Genomic DNA, 6,098 nt, shown 5'->3' with positions numbered 1-6,098 from the left:
AGAACATTCTAAAACCACTTTGGAATCAAGAGAGGTTCTTAACCAAAGAACATGGAGGCCATTACCACAAAATAATGGGTCTAAGGTTAGTGATCCCGGAAGTTAAATTCGATCTGAAAGAAGACGAATATCTGGAGATCCAAGAGTAGATTCGAAACAAGGGATACGAAATCCTAGCCAATCCTGAGACAAAGGTGGGTAGAAACATGGTTCAGGAATTCTACTCTAATCTCTGGCAAACAGATAAGTAGAGAGTGACTGGAACTGCCTTCTATACCTTTCAAACTATGGTCAGAGGGAAGATTATTTACTTCGACCTGGACAGAATAAGAGAGGTTTTTAAGCTGCCTCAACTACAAGATGATCCAAAATTCTTTAATAGGAGAATGGTGAGATTAGATAAGCGCTTGGACCAAGTTCTAGAGGACATATGCCTCCCTAGAACCAAGTGGATAACCAACACAAAGAGTGTCCCAAATCAACTCGAGAGAGGAGATCTCAAACCAATTGCTAGAGGCTGGCTGGACTTCATTGGGCGTTCTATACTGCCCACCAGCAACCGCTCTGAAGTCACTGTCAAAAGAGTCATGATGGTTCATTGCATTATGCTGGGAAACAAAGTGGAGATTCATCATCTGATTTCTTGTGAGCTTTACACAATTGCAAACAAGAACTCCACTGACGCTAAATTGGCTTACCCAAGCTTAATCTCTTTGTTATGTAAAGATGATGGGGTAAAGATGGGAGTGGATGAATATATCTCAGTTGAACACCCAATCACCAAAAAGTCAATGGAAGGACAACAACTGCAAGATAACTCCATCAAAAGGAGGGCGCAGGAGTTCCTCCCAGAAATCCCTTAGATTGACTACTGGACCCGCCTAGAAGCATCTGTCACCATGCTGCAAGAAGCTATGGATCAACTTAAGGAAGAACAGCAAAATCAAAATAGCATGCTTTGCAAACTGCTTAAAGAATAAGAAAAGCAAGGGCGTGAGCTTGATGAGCGGATAATTTATACGCTTTTTGGCATTGTTTTTAGTATGTTTTAGTTAGTTTTTATTATATTTTTATTAGTTTTTAGTTAAAATTCACTTTTCTGGACTTTACTATGAGTTTGTGTGTTTTTCTATGATTTCAGGTATTTTCTGGCTGAAATTGAGGGACCTGAGCAAAAATCTGATTCAGAGGCTGAAAAGGACTGCAGATGCTGTTGGATTCTGACCTCTCTGCACTCGAAGTGGATTTTCTGGAGCTACAAAAACTCAATTGGCGTACTCTCAACTGCGTTGGAAAGTAGACATCCTGGGCTTTCCAGAAATGTATAATAGTTCATACTTTGCCCGAGATTTTATGGCCCAAACAGGTATTCCAAGTCAGCTCAAGAATTCTGGCGTAAAACGCCAGAACTGGCACAAGAATGGGAGTTAAACGCCAAAACTGGCACAAAAGCTGGCGTTTAACTCCAAGAAGAGTCTCTACACGAAAATGCTTCAATGCTCAGCCCAAGCACACACCAAGTGGGCCCAGAAGTGGATTTTTATGTCATTTACTCATCTCTGTAAACCCTAGCTACTAGTTCTCTATAAGTAGGACCTTTTGCTATTGTATTTACATCTTTTGATCACTTGAGATCTCTATATCATCTTTGGACGTCTAGTTCTTAGATTATTAGGGGCTGGCCTCTCGGCCATGCCTAGACCTTGTTCTTATGTATTTTCAATGGTGGAGTTTCTACACACCATAGATTAAGGTGTGGAGCTCTACTGTACCTCGAGTATTAATGCAATTACTATTGTTCTTCTATTCAATTCAGCCTATTCTTGTTCTAAGATATTCATTCGCGCCCAAGAACATGATGAATGTGATGATTATGTGACGCTCATCATCATTCTCACTTATGAACGCGTGCCTGACAACCACTTCCGTTCTACAAGCAAACAAGGCTTGAATGTTTATCTCTTAGATCCCTTAATCGGAATCTTCGTGGTATAAGTATCTCTTGGATCCCTTAATCGGAATCTTTGTGGTATAAGCTAGAATTGATGGCGGCATTCAAGAGAATCCGGAAGGTCTAAACCTTGTCTGTGGTATTCTGAGTAGGATTCAAGGATTGAATGACTGTGACGAGCTTCAAACTCACGATTGTGGGGCGTTAGTGACAGACGCAAAAGAATCACTAGATTCTATTCCGACATGATCGAGAATCGACAGCTGAATAGCCGTGCTGTAATAGAGTGCGTTGAACATTTTCACTGAGAGGACGGGACTGTAGCCATTGACAACGGTGATGCCCAGCATACAGCTTGCCATGGAAAGGAGTAAGAAGGATTGGATGAAGACAGTAGGAAAGCAGAGAGACGGAAGGGACAAAGCATCTCCATACACTTATCTGAAATTCTCACCAAAAAATTGCATAAGTATCTCTATCTTTATTTTATGAAGTTTTTGGCGCTGTTGCCGGGGATTGTTCAAGTTTGGACAACTGATGGTTCATCTTGTTGCTTAGATTAGGTATTTTTCTTCAGAATTTTTAAGAATGAATTCTAGAGTTTCAAGGTGATGTTCTTATCATCACAAAAGCTGATTGATTCTCATCAATTTAGCTCTTGAATGTAATGTCCTACTGAAGCTTGGCTAGCCATGTCTAATCTTTTTAGACTGCAGCTTTAGACTAACATTGCATGATTCCTGGAATTCTTATTAAAAATTTTGAATCTCTTTATTTTATTTTCCATATAATTTTCGAAAAATCACAAAAAAAATTATCAAATCTTAAAATCAAAAATATTTTTATGTTTCTTGTTTGAGTCTAGTGTCTAATTTTAAGTTTGGTGTCAATTGCATGTCTTTATTCCTCTAAATTTCGAAAATTACATGCATTGTGTTCTTCAATGATCTTCAAGTTATTCTTGATGATTTTCTTGATCTGATCTTTAAATTCTCTTGTCTTGAGTGTTTTGTTGTTTCTCATATGCATTCTCAAATTGTTAGTGTCAGTAGTATATAAACTTCTAAGTTTGGTGTCTTGCATGCATTGTTTATTTGATCTTAGTTGCATTTTGATTGTTCAAAAAAAAATCCAAAAATTTTTAAATTGTGTCTTTTCAAGTCAATAATACAGAGAATTGAAGATTCAGAACATACAGCAGAGGAATTACACAGAAAAAGCTGGACGTTCAAAACGCCCAGTGAGGAAGGAAAACTGGCGTTTAAACGCCAGCCAGGGTACCTAGCTGGGCGTTTAACGCCCAAAAAGGTAGCATTTTGGGTGTTAAACGCCCAGAATGGTACCATTCTGGGCGTTTAACGCCAGGATGGCACAAGAGGGAAGATTTTGTTTTTAATTCAATTTTTTTTCAAGTTTTCATAATTTTTCAAAATCAAATCTTTTTCAAATCATATCTTTTCAATCATATATTTTCAAAATCAATTTCTTTCCATTTTTCAAAAATACTTGCTAACAATTAATGATTTGATTCAACATTTCCATTTTTCAAAAATACTTGCTAACAATTAATGATTTGATTCAACATTTCAAGTATGTTGTCTTTTCTGTTGAGAAAGGTTTAATGTATGAATCATATCTTTTAAATTTCTTGTTAGCCAAGTCATTAATTTTAAAAATCAAATCTTTTTAAATTGTTTTTCAATCATATCTTTTTAATCACATCTTTTTCAAAATAGTTTTCAATCATATCTTTTTGATTTCTAATTTCAAAATCTTTTTCAAAAATCACATTATTTCTTTCCCAACTCTAATTTTCGAAAATCATTCATCAAATTTTCAAAATTTCTTTTAATTATTTCAAAATCTTTTTAATTTATTCTTCCCCTCTTCTCACATCCTTCTACTTATGGACTAACACTCCTCAGTGCACAATTCGAACTCTATCCCTCTTGATAAGTTCGAATTCTTCTACCCCCTCCTTTTATTCTTCTTTTCCTCTGACATCTCAAGGAATCTCTAGACTGTGACATAGAGGATTCCATATTTTCTTGTTCTCTTCTCTTTCATATGAGCAGGAACAAAGACAAAAGCATTCTTGTTGAGGCTGACCCTGAACCTGAAAGGACCTTGAAGCAAAAGCTAAGAGAAGCTAAAGTACAACTCTCTGTAGAGGACCTAACAGAATTCTTCAAAGAAGAAGACATGGCAGCCAAAAACAACAACAATGCCAACAATGCAAGGAAGGTGCTGGGTGACTTTACTGCACCTACTCCCGACTTCTATGGGAGAAGCATCTCTATCCCTGCCATTGGAGCAAACAACTTTGAGCTTAAGCCTCAATTAGTTTCTCTAATGCAACAGAAGTGCAAGTTCCATGGACTTCCACTGGAAGATCCTCATCAGTTTTTAGCTGAGTTCTTGCAAATCTGTGACACTGTCAAGACCAATGGGGTTGACCCTGAGGTCTACAGACTTATGCTATTCCCTTTTGCTGTAAGAGACAGAGCTAGGATATGGTTGGATTCACAACCTAAAGAAAGCCTGAACTCTTGGGAAAAGCTAGTCAACGCCTTCTTGGCAAAGTTTTTTCCACCTCAAAAATTGAGTAAGCTTAGAGTGGAAGTCCAAACCTTCAGACAGAAGGAAGGTGAATCCCTCTATGAAGCTTGGGAAAGATATAAAAAATTGATCAGAAAGTGTCCTTCTGACATGCTTTCTGAATGGAGCATCATAGGTATCTTCTATGATGGTCTGTCTAAACTGTCCAAGATGTCATTGGACAACTCTGCTGGAGGATCTCTTCATCTAAAGAAGACGCCTGCAGAAGCTCAAGAACTCATTGAAATAGTTGCAAATAACCAATTCATGTACACTTCTGAAAGGAATCCTGTGAACAATGGGACGAATCAAAAGAAAGGAGTTCTTAAGATTGATACTTTGAATGCCATATTGGCTCAGAACAAAATATTGACTCAGCAAGTCAATATGATTTCTCAAAGTCTGTCTGGAATGCAAGCTGCACCAGGCAGTACTAAGGATGCTTCATCTGAAGAAGAAGCTTATGATCCTGAGAACCCATCAATGGAAGAGGTAAATTACATGGGAGAACCCTATGGAAACACCTATAATCCTTCATGGAGAAATCATCCAAATCTCTCATGGAAGGATCAACAGAGACCTCAACAAGGTTTCAACAGCAATAATGGTGGAAGAAACATGTTTAGCAATGGCAAGCCTTTTCCATCATCTTCTCAGCAACAGACAGAGAATTCTAAGCAGAGCCACTCTGAATTAGCAACCATGATCTCTGATTTAATCAAAACCACTCAAAGTTTCATGACTAAAACAAGATCCTCCATTAGAAACTTGGAGGCACAAGTGGGTCAGCTAAGTAAGAAAGTTACTGAACTCCCTCCTAGTACTCTTCCAAGCAATACAGAAGATCCCTCCTAGTACTCTTCCAAGCGATACGGAAGAGAATCCAAAAGGAGAGTATAAGGCCATCAACATGACCGAACTTGGAGAGGAGAAAGAGGCAGTGAGCGCCACTGAGGAAGACCTCAATGGACGTCCACTGGTCTCCAATGAGTTCCCTAAGGAGGAACCATGGGAATCTGAGGCTCACACTGAGACCATAGAGATTCCATTGGATTTACTTCTGCCATTCATGAGCTCTGATGAGTATTCTTCCTCTGAAGAGGATGAAGATGTCACTGAAGAGCAAGTTGCTAAATACCTTGGAGCAATCATGAAGCTAAATGACAAGTTATTTGGTAATGAGACTTGGGAGGATGAACCCCCTTTGCTCACCAAAGAACTGGCTGACTTGTCCAGGCATAAACTACCTCAAAAGAGACAGGACCCTGGGAAGTTCTCAATACCTTGTACAGTAGGCACCATGACCTTTAAGAAGGCTCTGTGTGACCTAGGGTCAAGCATAAACCTTATGCCTCTCTCTGTAATGGAGAAGCTAGGGATCTTTGAGGTACAAGCTGCAAGAATCTCACTAGAGATGGCAGACAATTCAAGAAAACAAGCTTATAGACTTGTAGAGGATGTTCTGGTAAAAGTTGAAAACCATTACATCCCTGCTGATTTCATAGTCCTAGAGACTGGGAAGTGCATGGATGAATCTATCATCCTTGGC

General features: G+C 38.7%; 1 non-coding gene across 1 annotated transcript; it reads right to left on the bottom strand.

The window, feature by feature from the left end:
* Window positions 1-4,558: 4,558 nt before the first annotated feature.
* On the bottom strand, window positions 4,559-4,666 carry LOC127747185 (small nucleolar RNA R71). Its single transcript, XR_008008989.1, has one exon. It is a non-coding gene; the product is annotated as a small nucleolar RNA R71 (small nucleolar RNA).
* Between the last annotated feature and the right edge of the window lie 1,432 nt (window positions 4,667-6,098).

Source organism: Arachis duranensis, chromosome 4 (assembly GCF_000817695.3).
Source record: "Arachis duranensis cultivar V14167 chromosome 4, aradu.V14167.gnm2.J7QH, whole genome shotgun sequence".
In the NCBI taxonomy this organism is placed as follows: Eukaryota; Viridiplantae; Streptophyta; class Magnoliopsida; order Fabales; family Fabaceae; genus Arachis; species Arachis duranensis.
The sequence above is the reverse complement of the archived record's forward strand: the minus strand, read 5'-3'. Positions and strand labels throughout refer to the sequence as shown.